Raw genomic sequence first — 18047 nt, forward strand, 5'->3', positions numbered from 1 at the left:
TTCATAATTATCAAATCATGAAATTAAATCATACTATATCATATATTTTAAAAATTAATCAAAACAAATATGATTCTCTTAATAATCATACCATACCATAGATAACCATCATCCAAACAATGTATTAGTATAATATAGCAAATACATGTTAGAAGAGAATGGGCTATCCGTTATCTCTACGCCCACTTAAAGGATTAGGTTTAATTCATAATCCAAAATATACACTCTCAAGTCTCAACATTATTTGCTGTTAAATAATTTTTTGTCATAAATTATGTTGATTTTCTTTATCAGTTGCCAGTTGGCACTGATCGATTTCTTTTGGTTCACGTGAATCAGCACTCCCTCTAAAAAATTCCCTCCAATTTTTGGCTTAACTTCGTCACAACTGTGCTCACACACCACTCATACCCTATAAAGCTCCACCAAATTCTCCAGTTTTAGCAGAAAAGTATTAGCACCAATGGCTATCCGGTAAGTGATCATTTTCTTCTTCTTTATTACTATTATTATTATTATTATTATTATTATTATTATTATTATTATAAAAGAATTAGCACTAACAGCAAAAGTTGAGATAACCGGTTAATTGACCTACTAAGATCCCTCTTCTAAGTACGTGATCTTTAGTTTACGCTCTTCCTTCTTTTTTAATAGATCAGCTAGTTTAATGGGTTAGCAATACTTACAACATACAATTATTTTATTTATATTTTAATTATGTTAAGAATATAGAAAAAGATGAAAGTTCAAGTAACCAATTGACCTACTAAGATCCCCTCGTAAGTAAGTGATCTTTAGCTTACTCTTTTCCTTTTTTTAAGTATATCAGCTAGCTTAATTTGTTAGCAATAGTTACACTACCATTTTTTTTAATTATATATGGGGATAAGGAAAAACATGGAGAATTAAATCTTTATAAAAAAAATGAAAGTTTAAGTAGTCAGCCAGTAAATTAAAAATTAATATATTACATGTTTATTTTATTTTATTTTATTTATAATTGTTACTATATTAAATTTAAAGAGTAGTGAAAAGAAAAGTTGGGTGGGTGTAATTTAGAGGAGATGAAAGTGCTGAGCAAGGGAGGATCTAGAGTATGAGCTATATTATATGGGTTCACAAGTACCAATACATTAGTTTTCAAATCTTGTATATGTAGTACGAAATAATTAGGATCGTGCACAAATTGAATTAATTCGAGTATCCAGATTGATTGACAGAAATTTGAATAATTTGATTTGAATTGTACAGTTTGAACTGATTTATGGATTTAATTTTAGAATATTTAGATTTTTCGAACTAAATTTGATTTGGGTGTTTACAATTCAAATCGATTCAAAAATAAAATTTATTAATTACTCACAAACCTAAAACTTAATGCAGTCACAATAGCCCAGATCCATATTTAGTGTCTTTTAATTATAAAACCTATACGCCTTTTTTATCATTTACATTTTACCAGTTACAACTTCAAGAGTACAGACCTATATCCAATCTCTTAAATTGTGGCTCATTATTACATTTTAATTCCACTTTAAACTTGCAGTGCAACGTAACTTTAGGTTACTTATGGGCTAATTTTAAGATTTTGTTGTTTCTTTTTATCATGTTTGCTCTAAAATGAAATGAAAATAGTTGTTTGTTGAAATTTCAAATTCGAACAAATTGATTCACAAAATCGAATCCAAATAATAAAAAAGGATTGAATTAGACCTAAAATGAATCGAGTTATGATAAGGATTTTAACAACTCAAAATTTAAAATTTTAATTCAATAATGACTGTCACACCCTTTTTTTTTTTACCAAAAGAATTGATTTTAAAGTTCGAAAAGGGTTTTTATTATTAAGTAACAAATGATAAAATTTATTTTGAAAAGGATTCTTTTCATTTTGAACTCAGAGTCACGACTTGGCATAAATCTAGTGTGCCAATTCACCGTTAGAAGTCCTTTTTCAAAATGATTTGACTCTTTAAAACTGATCCACGAACAGAGATTCCAGCTAAGGAATTCTGTTGATCAAGAGGAAGGTGTTAGGCACCCCTCGATCTCGTGGTTCAACCACGGTCGCTCCATAGAGTATATCGACTAGTATGACACTATGAATGTGTAAAATCACATAAAACACACAAAACAATCAAATAAACAAACAAAACAAAACAAGTCCAAAAATATAGTATCAGTCCAACTTATTACAAATCAAGAATAAGAAATGCTGAAAAAAAATCTATACTATCCTATACTATACTTTACCCGATGCCTCGGGCCTTGATCATGAACCTCCTTTACGTACATGATACTTCGGGGCATACCCCGGTGAATAAGTACAAATAGCTTCGAGGCATTCCCTGGCTAAATGAGTACAATTGATCCAAATGCGGTAAACAAAACCATTCAACAAATATTCTAAACATTCCACAATCCATGAGTTCTAAATTTGCCTATCCGAGCCTACCATTTGCCTGCCCAACTCGATCTATCATGATACTATCATGTTCAACGACATCAAAATTATTCAACTAACAAATTAGATATTCCAAATAAAATTCCAAAGTAACCAACTTTCAACATCATCCCCACAATTATGATTTATCCTCCAAATTGAGACCAATTTCTTTGATTATCCAATTCACACCATCAATCAATATAACAATCAACCGTGATGATATAAAACATAACGAAATCAATGAAAACAAAATTCACACACCAATAAATTTATCACACAAAGTGTCAAACAATTAAGATTAATTGAGAATGAGATGAAGAATGACTTTAATGCTGCTTTTATTCGGGTATTACTCAATTAAATGAGATAGAGTCCGTGCCGGGAACCTCGAATTAAACCTCGATAATGAAACTCCAAATCTAACTCACAATAACACCAAAATCTGCACTAATTTGAATCTACCCGACTGACCCGTTTCTAACTTGGTCGATTTTCAACGAGTTTCAACAAAATTGAGAGAAACGGGTTGAGTTTTGCTGATTTGGACGTCAACTTTAGTAGTTTTCCAATGGCCTTACCCGAAAATGAGAATTAGATGATCAGAGGGGGTTTTCTCTGATGGGTTTCACCATAACAGTGGCCGACGGTGTTTCCTGATGGAGATTCTGGCGAGTTTGAGCTAATGGGTGTTTTTTTGGGCAGGTTTCAGGTGAGAACATCGAAAATCATCAACTTTCGTCTATCTTTCACCTCCCCCACTCGTCGTCTCTCCCTCTTATATCTTATTACTTTTCTCTCACTCTTCTTCTCTCTATTCTCTCCTTATTATCATTCCCTTTTTTTTCTATCCTTCATCCATGATAGGTGTCTGAGTATTTATCACTATGTGTCTATATGTGAGTGTGTTAAGGTCAGTGTAGAGAATTGAGTGTGTGCATGAATTTTGTGAGTGATTGTACGTGAGTGAATGTGTGAGAATTGAATGGAAGGTGTGTGTGTGCTAATTGTGTGTATTCATGAGTGGAGTGTTCTGGTGAGGATGAGAAAGAAAAGGTGAGTTGTGTATCTATATGTGAGGTGTGTGTGGGTGTTTTGTGAATTGAATTGGAAAAATGCAAAGGTCCTCCCCTATCTATATATACAGTGATGTGTATATATATATGAATTATGAGTGGGGTGGGTAGGGGTAGAAGGGGGTATGGGTAAGGGTGTGAGATGGCCAAATTAGTTAGGGTGGGTGGTGAATTTGTTGAGAGTTTTTTATTTAGATTCTTGTGGGGGGAAATTATTAAATGGGCGTGGGTGTATGATAAGGTGAATCCAAAAATGGATAAATTAGAATTTGTCTACATCATGCCCCTTCTTTGGCTATAAACACAAAGTGTTTTCAAACAAAAAGTAGACAATGATATAGAATTTTGCCCCGACCATTATTCAAAGAAAGAAATAAAAGGAAGAAGGACAACCGAGTTGGAGAGTCGAGTGAGGTCCCATCAAGATTCTGGTTCGTGACTCTATCATTACATCAAAAATAAAAATTACAAGTTAAAAAGATAACTGAAATTACAAAATCCTATCTCTGCACCTTCTCTGGACTCTTGACTTGAGTTTCAGATGCTTTCAAAATTCACAAAAAGTCTGATCTTCTTTGGGCTGAACTTGAGAATGAATTCTTTCTCCATACAAAATTTGATATTGGAGATGATCTCACAAATTGACCATGTTCTGTAGGTGGTACTTCTGAACCTTGATCCTGAATTTGAAAATCTTTACCCTATTCTTCAGGTGGGCTTCTGACTTACAATTTCTTCACCTTGTTGCTTGACTTTCAATTTAATCACCCTGTTCTCCAGGCGGGTCCTGACTTGCTAATTTTAATCTTTTGATTTTCAATTTCATCGCCTTGTTGGTTGACTTTCAATTTCTTTACCATGTTCTTTAGGCGGGCTCCTGACTTGCAGTTTCATCACCCTGTTCTTCAGGCGAGCTCCCGACCTTCATTTTTATCACCCTGTTCTTCAGGCGGGCTCCAGACTTTCAATTTTAGAACTAGAACAAGTGTTAGCTCAAACAAAGATTATGATAAAGAAAGATTTCTTTTTTTTTTTCAGAAAAGTGAAATTCCAAACACAGGAATTAAATTTTGCCCCAGTTTATAATCGGAGGACTTTTGTTAAAGTCACATCATAGCTACTTTTAAAAACCCAAACAAGGAACATATTCTATGGGTTAATTGGAATGACTCGGCTAGAAAGTACATTTTCTAGGAGTCAAGGAGAATGACTCTAATAGGAAGTAAATCTTCTAGGAATTAAGGGGAGTGACTCGACTAGGAGGTACATCTTCTAGGAGTCAAAGGGAATGAATCAACTAGAAAGTACATCTTCTAGGAATCAAAGGAATGACTCGACTAGAAGGTACATCTTCTAAGAATCAAATGGAATGACTCAACTAGAAAGTACATCTTCTAGGAATCAAAGGAATGACTCGACTAGAAGGTACATATTCTAGGAGTCAAGAGGAATGACTCAACTAGGAAGTATATCTTCTAAGAGTCAAAGGGAATTAATCAACTAGAAAGTACATCTTTTAGGAATCAAAGGAATGACTCAAACAGAAGGTACATCTTCTAGAAATTAAGGGAAATGACTCGACTAGGAAGTACATCTTATAAGAGTCAAGGGGAATGACTCGACTAGAAAGTACATCTTTTACAAATCAAGGGAAATGACTCGACTAGAAGGTATATCTTCTAGGAGTCAAGGGGAATAACTCGACTAGGAGGTACATCTTCTAGGAGTCAAAGGGAATGACTCAACTAGAAAGTACATCTTCTAGGAATCAAAGGAATAATTCGACTAGAAGGTACATCTTCTAGGACTCAAGGGAAATGATTTGAATAGGAAGTTCATCTTCTAAGAGTCAAGGGAAATGACTCGACTAGAAAGTACATCTTCTAGGAATCAAGGGAAATGACTTGACTAGAAGGTACATCTTCTAAGAGTCAAAGGGAATGACTCAACTAGAAAGTACATCTTCTGGGAATCTAAGGAATGACTCGACTAGAAGGTACATATTCTAGAAGTCAAGGGGAATGACTCGACTAGAAAGTATATCTTCTAGGAATCAAGGGGAATGACTCGACTAGGAGGTACATCTTTTAGGAGTCAAAGGAAATGACTCAACTAGAAAGTACATCTTCTAGGAATCAAGGAGAATGACTTGGCTAGAAGGTACATCTTCTAGGAGTGAAAGTTAAATTTAAGAAGTGAATCACCTAGCAATTGAAAAGTGAAATACCTGGACAAGGAAGTTTGTCTCTAAAGGATATAGGATGATGAATTTTTACCATGATTTGATGATCAAACCGGTGCAACAAGATTATTTTCTGCATTTATAGAAGTAAGGTATTGCAACCCTTGATATTTATGCTCTAAAGTCCTTTATTTGAAGGTAATATATTTCTTATTTCATCAAAGAAAACTTGTGAGTTTAAAACATGGTGGCTGGTTTATGGCTTTAGCTTTTGCGGTAATCGCTCTTGCCCTCGTCATATTTAATCTTGATCCTAACTATTAGCATATGTCATTAACTTGCTACATCATTGAACCAAACTCAGATTATTAAAAGTTACTCTGAAACAAACACAGTATCTTTGCTTTGCCATGCTCCTCAGATAAACCCTTTGAACCTTGGTATTTCCATGAGTTCCTAGGCTTGTCTTTTGACGAAACTTTCTGCATGCCTTATTTCGGCTCATAATCATGTATCTTTCCATGTGATATCCTTTTTTCTTTCTTTGTGCAATTGAATAAGTTGATAGCAAGTTTTGAAATCTTTTCTCAGTTGTTTTGACATGAACTTGACTCAAAGACACGAGAAAAATAACAATGATTTCTTTATTTGGATAACTGACTCAAGAAAACAAAAATAAAACTATAGAGAAGAAAGAAAAGACAATGAATGTTCCCATTGAAAAAGAGAAAAGAAGAATTTATCTGAAAGTGACCGTTAACTCTAATGATTATGACATGCATTTTGGATTAAGCTGTCTGATCTTTTCATCCAACTTTCACCAATTGTTGTTGATTTAATGGCGCTGAAATAGAGTTACTTTCTTCGTCCAATTCCCATTCAGAGATCTCATTTGGCTAGTGACACCTTGAAGGATTATCACCAACAAGCCTCTCTCATTTTCTTTCTCTTAGCTCACCATTGCCCTATGGTGTCTGTGAGGGTTTTCACCAATGAGACTCTCCTATTTTCATCTCTCTCAACTTACAGTGTCTTATGGTGCCCATGAGGGTTTTCAACAATAAGACTCTCATTTTTATCTCTCAACTTACCATCGCCTTATAGTGACCGTGAGGGTTTTTACCAATAAAACTCTCTCATTTTTATTTCTCTCCTGATTCCTTATGCTGAGAAAGACGAGTAGTTCCCAAAATGTGTCATCATATCCATTGTATGCCTAGCCTTAACATTCTCAAAGATTGATCTATAGGTCTTTCTTTGGTTGTAACTTGGCTTTTGGATAAGGTTATAAAGAAAGAATGACATGAGGCCCAAACGAAACTTGAATTGTGGTGAGCTACTAAAAAGGGATGAGTGTGATTTTGGGGATCACCACGACACAACATGATCATGGTGAGCTACTTCCTCTCTCTAAAAGTGCCATAACTTCTTACCTAGGTATCAGATTTAGGAAAAAATTAGTATCGTTGAAAATCTAATTCAATTATCTATCTGTTGGTTGGTCAAGAGCTCAAAAATTCTTAGTAAAACGAAAGATATGCTCATTTGATGTTGACTATAGCAACATCCTTCTCAAGAACTCAATTGATAAGGGATATTTTGATTCGTCTAATAGCTAGGAGTTATTTGATGCCTTAATATACATTAAATTCTCTCATAAAACTACCAAATCACTATAATTTATTTCTCATGAGCTTGAAACATAGTTCTAATATTAGTTTGGATTCTCAGGGTATTACAATATCTTCCCTTGGTAACCTTCATCCTCAAATGAGGTTGGTTAATTTGAGAATACTGAGGAATTAAGGTTTCATGTTGAATATACATACTGATAATGTGATTACATAACCAAGTCTTAAATATGACACATGATAGAACTAGTTTCATGAAGGCATAAATGGTATGAGAATGATATGCAGCTGGAATTGAGTATGGAAAAGAAAAATTCTAGGGAAAATTGTTACCTTCAGCTGAGTCTGAGTTTATGGAGAAAATATGAGGGTACTTGGTTCGCATATATGCTTTTTTTTCCCAAGTGGCTTTCTCAATAGATTGGTTCCGCTAAAGAAACTTGACTAGGGGAACTTCTTTGTTCCTTAGTATTCGAATCTGGCGATCAAGGATCTCGACTGTAATTTCTTTGTACAAAGGCTATTCTGAACATCTACCTTTATAAGGGAACAAATACAGTTGGGTCACCAATACACTTCTTCAATAAAGAGATATGAAGTACTAGGTACACAGATGCTAAGCCTGCAGTCAACTCAAGCTCATAAGCCACCTTTCTAAAATAACTCAGAATTCTGTAAGGGCCAACATATCGGGGACTAAGCTTCCTCTTCTTACCAAACCTCTTTACCCTCTTCATGGGAGAGATTTTTAAATAAACAAAATCATCAATCTTAAATTCAAGATCCTTTTTTCTCACATCTGTATAAGATTTCTGTCGGCTTTGAGCTGCCTTAAGCCTCTCCCTGATTAGCTGATCTTTCTCTAAAGCATAAAACACCAAATCATGTCCTATCAAAATGGTTTCACTTATCTCAAACCAACCAATCATAGATCTACATCTTCTTCCATATAGTGCCTCAAATAGATCCATCTGAATACTGAAATTATAACTATTATTATACGTGAATTCAATCAAAGGCAAGTGATCATCCCTACTGCCCTTAAAGTCAATGACACACGCTCTCAATATGTCCTCAAGGGTCTGATGGTCCTCTCTTCTTGACCATCTGTCTAAGGGTGAAAGGTTGTACTGAAGTAAACTTGGGTACCAACTCTCTAATATAGAGCTTGGCATAGTCCTCAGCCTAAAAAAAGTATGCACTGGCAAGAATGGGCTGATTTGGTCATTCGGTCTATAATAACCCAGATTGAATCATGTTGACGACAAGTACAAGGCAAACCCGTCACAAAATCCATGTTTACTTTCTCCTACTTCCAAGTGGGAATACAGAACTCCTGCATAGTCCCACTGGGCTTTTGATATTTAATTTTAACCTATTGATAAATGGAACACTTAGCTACAAGCTCTGCAATGTCCCTCTTCATCCCACTCCACCAATAGATCTCCCATAAATCATGGTACATCTTAATAGCCCCTGGATGAATAGAGTAACTCACACTATGCACTTCTGCAAGAATTCGCTATCTCAAATCATCTACACACGGCACACATATTCTACCCTGGCAATGGAACATACCATCTACCCCTTAGGAGAAAACCTCTACTTCTTCTCTGACTGACTTCTTCAACTTAACCAGACTAGGATCCCTATCCTGCTATTCTTTCACTTCGGCAACCAGAGAAGATCTCAAACTATTATGTACCCATACATTACCCTCAGCTGAGTCAACCAAATGCATAACTAATCTAGCCAACTGATGAACTCTCCAAACTAACTCCTTCTTATCATTCTCAACGTGAGCAACACTACTCATAAACAGTCTACTGAGGGAATTTGCTACTACATTGGCCTTGACCGAATGATACAGAACACTTACGTCCTAATTTTTGAACAACTCCAAATACCTCCTCTGGCGTAAGTTCAAATATTTCTGCCAAAATACATACTGCAAGATTTTATGATTAGTAAACACATCAACATACACCCTATACAAATAGTGCCTCCAAATATTTAAGGCAAACACAACAGTTGCTAGTTCAAGATCATGGGTAGGGTAATTTTTTTCATGGGGCTTAAGCTATCTAGAGGCATAGGCCACAACCTTACCCTTCAGCATTAAAACACACCCCAAGCCGACTCAAAAAGAATCACAGTACACAACAAATATGTCTGAACTGTCTGGTAACGTCAAAACTGGGGCTGTGGTGAGTCGAGTCTTCAACTCCTGAAAACTCTTTTCACAAAAATCTGACCACTAAAACTTGACTTTCTTTTGAGTCAATCTAGACATGGGGGATATAATAGATGAAAACCCTTCAACAAACCATCGGTAATAGCCATCCAAACCTAAGAAACTCCTGATATCTGATGAAGAAATGGGTCTGGGCCAGTTTCTCACTACTTTGGTCTTTTGAGAACAACTCTAATACCATCACCGAAAAATATGACCAAGGAAAGCTACTGATCTTATCCAAAATTTGCACTTACTAAATTTGGTGAACAACTGATGGGCTCTAAGAGTCTGCAATAATATTCTGAGGTGGCCTGCATGATTATTTTTGGTACAGAAGTAGATAAGAATGTCATCAATCAAAACTATGATAAACATGTCCAAGTACTATTTGAACACTCAGTTCATTAAGTCCATGAAAGCTGCTGTGGCACTCATGAGACCAAAGGACATGACTAGAAACTCGAAGTGACCATACCGGATTTGGAAAGCTGTTTTCAGAATGTCACATTATCTTACTCTGAGATGATGATAGCAAAATCGGAGGTCTATCTTAGAAAAGTAATTGGCACCTTGAAGTTGGTCAAACAAGTCATCTATTCTAGGAAGTGGGTATCTATTCTTTATTGTGACTTTGTTCAACTGAGGTAGTCGATGCAAATCCTAAGGGAACTGTCTTTCTTAAGCATGAAAAGGATAGGTGCGCCCCACGGGGAAATGCTGGGCCTAATAAATCCCTTATCTAGGGGGTCTTTCAATTGTTCTTTCAACTTTTTAAGTTTGACTAGAGCCATTCTGTATGGAAGAATAGAAAAAGGCTGAGTATTCAAAAGAAGGTCTATTCCGAAGTTAATTTCCCTTTCGGGAGGAACTCCAGGAAGATATTTAGGGAACACATCTAGAAATTCCCTTGCTACTGGAACTGACTCAAGATTAGGAGTCTCGGAGCTAGAGGCTTTGACTTACAGAAGATGATAGGCACATCCCTTGGATATCATTTTTCTTGCTCTAAGGTATAAAACAAGTTGGCCCTTAGGCCTTGTGGTACTACCCCTCCACTCAAGGACTGGTTTATTTAGGAATTGGAAGTAGACGATTTTGTTTCTATAATCAACTAAAGCATAGTAGGAATAGAGCCAATCCATGCCGAGAATGACATCAAAATTCATTATCTCTAGTTCTATAAGGTCTACTGATGTGACTTTCTAATACACGGTAACTGGGCAGTTCCTATATACCTGCTAGGATACAATGAACTTACCCATTAGAGTAGATACTGAGAAAGACTCTGTTAAGGTTTTGGGACTGACTCCAAAGTTGACCGCTATATAATGGGTTACAAAAGAAATAGAAGCTCCAGGGTCAAGCAAAGCATAAATATATAAAAGAAAGACTCTCAACGTACCAGTAACCATGTCAGGAGAACTTTCCTGATCTTATCGGGACTAAAGTACATAGAGCCTATTCTGATGTTGACCGCTAGTAGCACTGGGAATGGCGCTCTGCTTAGTCGGGTGACCAGCTGGAGCCGATTACTGATGAGACTGGCCCTGCTGGCAGACATCCCTTCTCTTTTGAGCAACCACTCGACACTCTTGAATCCTATAGACTGGCTTACCATACCCAAAATAGACATCACTGCTAGCCCTACACTCTCTCGGATGGTTCCTACCACATTTTTGACAAAGAGGATTTGTGCTACCACTGTTTACACTGCCATCAGACTTAGAGCCTGGCACCCTATCCCGATTGTCATTTTTGAACTTTGGCATAAGAGCACTAGCTGAAGATGGAGCTAGAGATAATAATTTATGATGGAATTAGGGACGGTTAACACCCTCTGACCTCGGCTGAGCAAAGTTGAAACTACCTATCCTAGCCCTCTTACTCTCTCTCTCTCTTCTTAGTCTTCTGCTACTCAATCTGTTGAGCATGGACCATCAGCCTAGAGAAGTCCTCCTAGACAAGTCCATCTCTTTAATTAACATTGTGGTCCTACACTTTTTGACCACACTGTCAGATACACCAGACACGAACTTGCTCATCTTAGACCTATTATCAGCCATCACATGAGGAGCATACCCAGCTAGCTGAGTAAATTTAAGGGAACACTCCTTCACACTCATGTTGCCCTACCTTAAGTTGATAAACTCTAACATTTTGTCTTCCCTCAACTCCAACAGGAAGAATCTATCAAAGAAGTTTGTAGCAAACTCCTCCCTCTATAGGCCCTGCATCTGCGCCTCTATCCCCTTTACATTGCTTAAACTAGGTATGGGATACATCCTGCAGTTGGTAAGCAGCCAATTCAACACTCATACTGGAAGTCACCCCCATAATGTTCGTTACCTTCTGGACCATGTCGAGAAATTCCTATAGATCCTCTTCAGATTTAGATCTCAAAAATGAAGGAGAATTCATTTGAGTGAAGTCCCAAATTTTAGCTGCATCAGTATTGGCCACTGGGTTTGCCTAAACAACAGCTGGCCATACATTTTGGGCTGCTACAGAGTGAGATAGAGTGGTGAATGTATCTCTGAACTCTGCATGAGAAACATGCTTATTCAGGGGATCTTGCTGAATGGGTGGAGGTGTTAGCTGGTTTTTGGTTCTTCTTCCGTTAGTTTTTCTAAGAGGCATATTCTGTAAATAGAAGAAAAAGTTGAATTAGATAGAGTTTAACTTAAGCTCCTGCTCCTTCACATGATATGAACACTGAAAGAAGGAAAATATTTCCTAAAACATCTCATAGCCTCTTATCCATAAGTGTGGCGCATTTCACACCCATGTATAAGACTCTACTTGTCGTGGCTTTTAGACTCCCTGGGATGCTTTAAAACCTTAGGCTTTGATAGCAAGTTTGTAATGCCCCGAGAGTACCCCCTGGGCACTACACGGTGCCTACGGTCACAAGTGAACACGAGCTAACCCATGCTGGTACCTGCTGTGAGCACTGAATAGAATGATAAGGAATATATGCAGAACTAACTAAAATGGCACAAGGTTTTATTAAGAAACATGATATTGTATCAAAATACTGAAAACATATGTCTGAAAATAATACTATAAGATTGTCAATAGAATCTAATAACTGAATAACTGATTGAAAGTATTTGAAAGCCTATAACTGACTGACTGTGTAGTTGATGGGACAAACCCCCAGCTAACTTCGACTGAATAGTAAATACTAAACTGATAAGGTAAGCTGAGGTAAATAAACTATGTCCTCAAAGTATGAGGACTCGCCACTACTACAGTTGATAATCTGGTATGCCTATGCATGATCGGGGAACTGAGCGTCCGAAACTATGATATTAGACATCATAGCAGAAGAATTGGGTATGCGATCAGTACTATGAATGTACTGATATGCCAAATAAGGTTAGGTTAATATGTATGATTTCATGTACATGAGTAATAACTGACTAAATGAATAGCATAAAGTACAGAGTAGAATGCATAAAATCTATAAAGAATGAGAATGCATGACCAAGCATAACACATGTTTTGAATATAATCTGTAAACTAAAATAATTACTACTTATAAATAGATAACTGATATCTGTATGATAGGGTCAGAAAATCTGAAACTGATTACTGAGCTGAATACTAGACTGAGAGTGGGGGAGCTATAATCTAACCGATATGCCCTAATGAGCTAATTGGGGTCCAACCTATGATCCCAGTTGAAAGGGTGTCAGTACCGTGCCACAGGTACTAATACATGGCTGCGTGGATCCACTAAGCTACTGAACAACCAGGATGTCAAGCGTAAACTGATGGGTGACACCTGGGTAGAGTCAAGTCTAAACTGACGGATGACTCCTCATATCCTACGCTGGCTATCTAGTTCTAGAATGCAAAAATTGATACTAATGACTCTGCCTAACTAATGGGAAAGCCGTCCTTCCTGTATTCGCTCGGTGCTAAATCCTACTCACAACTGAAAGACCAAAAATATTAGACTGGCTATGCTTAACTATTTAAAATATTGACTGAAAAAATAGGGGTCATAACTATTTGGTAACCATTTTATAAATACTGAAAGGCTAGGTTAGCAGCTAAATTTTGGGTATTCAAACCCACAAGACTCGATAACAATAATAGCAAGATTGTGCTAAAACTTTGAGCACATGATATGTAAGCATTCATTCAAAACTCATTCTTGTAGGCATTTCATCAAACACTTGTAATTACTGGTTTAAGCTAAGCATATGAATAGTTTTAAAACTTGTACTAATAGCATGGTTTCACTACCAAAATCATCAATTAAGGTTTAATTCAGTGAAACACCTTTCAAATGTGTGGGGATGAATAACAACAACAATTACATGTAAACATGGTACAAAATAAAAATTCATGGGGATTCATGGTTAAAATCACAATAACTTGTAAAAAATCACAACTTTGAATTTGAAATTAGGTTCTTGGAATCCATGGGTGGAAAGGACCCATGGATGAATATTTAACATATCTTAATTAAAGAATTCTTGAAAGTCTTTGGTGGGTTTTCATGGGAATTGATCTTGAAAGGTGAAGCTTTAGGGTTTTCTTTGAGAGAAATTTTGGTGAATAATAAGCGTACAAGGCTTAGAATAGGTTTAATCTTTTATTTTTCACGACTTGGGGGCTTGGGAAAAGACTAAAATACCCTTGGGAATTTAAAACTTTGAACAGGAATCCCGATTTTGCACTCTAGAGCGATGCGGTGCTATCACGTTGCACCACTGGAAAAAGGTTGATCCCGATTTTGTACCTTGGTGCGATGCGGTGCTATTGCATTGCATCACTGGAAATGAACGATTGTATATTTGTACTCCTCCGAGATGCGGCTCCTGTTCCACCATGATTTTTGGTGTGACACTGGCCAATCACGGTGAGCTACTGGAAAGGGATGAGTGTGATTTTGGGGATCACAACGACTCGGCATGATCGTGGTAAGCTACTGCCTCTCACTAAAAGTGTCATAACTTCTCACCGGGTATCAGATTTTAGAAAAATTGATATTGTTGGAAAGATAATTCAATTATGTATTTATTGGTGGATCATGATCTCAAAAATTCTTAGTAAAATGAAAGATATATTTATTTAAAGTTTACTATAGCAACATCCTTCTCATGAACTCAATCGATAAGGGATATTTTGATTTGTCTAATAGCTAGGAGTTATTTGAGGCCTTAATATACATCAAATTCTCTCATAAAACCACCAAGTACTATAATTTATTTCTCATGATCTTGAAGCATGGTTCTAATATTGGTTTGGATTCTCGAGGTATTACAGTTTCACGTGAGAACTCGTCGAAAATCGTCTACCTTCATATATCTCCTCCCTCTCATCTCTCCCTCTTATGTCTCACTAATTTTCTCTCACCTTTCTTCTCTCTATTCCATCCCTCTCATCTTTCCTATTTTTTTCTATCCTTTATCTATGGTGGGTATGAGTATTTATCATTGTTTGTCTATATGTGAGTGTGGTGAGATCAGTGTAGAGAATTGAGTGTGTGTATGAATTCTATGAGTGATTGTGCATGAGTGAATGTTTGAGAATTGAATAGAAGGTGAGTGTGTGTTAATTATATGTATTCATCAGTGGAGTGTTATGGTGAGGATGAGAAAAAAAGGTAAGTTGTGTATCTATATGTGAGGTGCGTTTGTGTGTTTTGTGAATTGAATTGAAAAAATGAAAAGGTCCTCCCCTATCTATATATACAGTGATGTTTATATATGTATGAATTGTGAGTGGGGTGGGTATGAAGTATAAGGGGTTATGGGGTAGGGGTGTGGGTGGCCAACTTAGTTAGGGTGGGTGGTGAATTTGTTGAGAGTTTGTTATTTAGATTATTGTGGGGGGAGGGAAATTATTAAATGGGTGAAGGTATATGATAAGGTGAAGCAAAAAATGGATAAATTGGATTTTTATGAGGGAAAAAATTAGGTGTCTACAATGACTAAATTTGATTTGTAATGATTCTTACACAAGACTGGAAATAATTGCGGAGGGATATTTTTTACTACGAAAATTCCACACGTAAGCTTTCTTACTTATTTTATAGTGTTTTGTTAGTAAGAAGAAAATATTGTTCCGAGAGCATTTAGATATAACGTGGCAAATACTGTGATATCAGACCCAACTCTCGAATCCAACTTGACCTGAGATATAACTCCAAGCCAAAGATCCAATTTCTAGCCAGAGATCGACCCAAATCTTAACCTCAACCCTATCTCCCAAACCTAATTTTGACTCTCTAACCTAACCCTAGTCCTAAGCCCTTGATGTGGGACTAATTTCTCGACTCGATATCCGATCATCTCTATGTACATTAGACATATATCACTCGTCGATTATTATAATACTTAAGTTAAATAATAAATTATACTTATATGTGGTGTGATCACTTATAACATTGTCTCAAGTCTCAAGTCTCAAGTTCCTAGATATCAAATGGAAAAAAAAACACAAAGTATGTGAGGAGAAAATTGAAAGAACACTAGTGGAGAATGAGGCATATTTGATAGATGATACGGAAGAATATTTCTAAATTGTGATATTCGATTTTCTCTTTCAAATTGTGTTTGATCTCAATTACACATCTTTTCGCTGGAAAAAACTCCTAATGTTACTTGACTTTTGGGGGAACAAAATATTTAGTTTAAAAAAAGAAATAGAATTAATGCTCGGTGTATAAATGTTGTTTTAGTTTATTTGCTTTTATTTAGATTGTATTTTTAAAAAAGCCAAAGTTTGTCCTTATATGATATATTTGTTTAGTTTTAAGATAAAATTACATTTATATCTATTAGTAAATTTTTAAATGAAAGAAATTATAACTTAAAATGGTAAATAAGTTAATCAACTTTTAGTGAATATTTTAGTCAACCAACATAGTTATTCATGCTTTTATAATATATATATATAACACCAAGATCATTATTTATTTTAAAGTTCTGGATTTAGTGATGGTTGAATATGTATGTTTTATCTCTATTTTGGCTCTATTTGTGTAGAAGTGTTCAAGAAGCTTTATCACCATCTCATGATTGTACTTCTCAACCCCCGTCTCTCTTCGATGGAACTACCAGGTTTAGTTACCCTTCTCTTCTACTAAAAAAATATGAATTTTCAATGAAAGTCTCACCAGAAATTGATTTGTTATTTTGATAAGTCCATCTTGACATTTTCCAACAAGCCAATTTTTGATAAATTCTATTGGAAATTCACCATTTCTAGTAGGGTCTGTATCGTCCATATCTATATAATAATAATCATGGCACCCGCCACTTGTCTTCCTGTAGAAAAAAGAGAGGTTTTGTTTTTTCATTATGTTGTTAAATAAAGATATGTTGTTTTCTCTCTGAAGGTTGTACATCAATTATTAAGGGCCTTATACTCAACGTGTGTGGATTACCAGGAATGTCAAGGTTCATTTCATTGTATCTTGTTATTTTCCTCGTATGCTTGATTCCATCTCACATTTTTTGGCAGAATAGTTAATATAGATTTCAACTTGTTTTATTTTCTAAATCCATTACTTCATGGGATTTCATCCAGATACCTCAACTTGATTAAAACAAGTCCTTTAATTTAACGCATCTGATGTACCTGTACCTTGTTGATCATGCTTAAACACCAGGTTCTTGTTTACAACAAGATGAGAATTTTAATATGTGCATAACTAATACCTTGTGAACTTTGCTCTTACCACAAAATCAAAACAAATTTTGATTTCAAAAGATTAATTAAGAAATTGATGTCTTAAAAAATGGAAAGCAAATGAGAAAATATTATTGTGTATTTTCAATCTGTTAACTTTCAGTTGTATATTATTTGCATTTATAGGAGACAAAATCGTACATACTGGAGTCCCACGTCTATGGGTTTAAACATCCTTGATCTCTATATATCATATTTGGCAATTTTCTCTTCATGAGCTAGCTCACCGATGTGAACCTACCGATGTGGGACTCGAGCATGTGAGATAGAAATAATTTCTCATTTGCTTTCCATCTCTACATAATATCAGAGCTTGGACCATTTATTTCATCAACAATTTCTGAATTTACAAAATCAAATATTAATTGAATAAAGTTCAAAAATCCTTAATTTCAGGGTTTGTAAGATAAGATCAAATTAGTTCCAATAAACCTTCAGAATAGGCCTGACTGGTACAAGGAAAATGTTTACTCGGAAAATAAGCTATAATTGTTTTGAAAACACAAAGTTGTTCTTTGATCACCCATTCATTGTCATACCATATGGAAAGCCTGACCTATCCTTTTGACATTGGAAAAGGTCAAACCGTATTCCCTCCATTTCAAAATAATAGAATTGTTGGGTATGACACATCCTTAAAAAAAAATCTTTTAGCACATAAATTGTAGGTTACTTTTCACTATTACCTTTTTAACTGTTTTAAAATTACTCTCTCAGAAAATGTGAAGTACTTAAAACCTCATTAAATGAAAGGATAAAATTGAAA

General features: G+C 35.7%; 1 long non-coding RNA gene across 1 annotated transcript; it reads left to right on the forward strand.

The window, feature by feature from the left end:
• The first annotated feature begins 306 nt into the window (after positions 1-306).
• On the forward strand, positions 307-16993 carry LOC107876426. The gene is made up of 3 exons (XR_007042977.1): positions 307-474; positions 16576-16650; positions 16929-16993. It is a non-coding gene; the product is annotated as an uncharacterized LOC107876426 (long non-coding RNA).
• The last annotated feature ends 1054 nt before the right edge of the window (positions 16994-18047 follow it).

This window comes from Capsicum annuum, chromosome 7, assembly GCF_002878395.1.
Source record: "Capsicum annuum cultivar UCD-10X-F1 chromosome 7, UCD10Xv1.1, whole genome shotgun sequence".
NCBI lineage: Eukaryota > Viridiplantae > Streptophyta > Magnoliopsida > Solanales > Solanaceae > Capsicum > Capsicum annuum.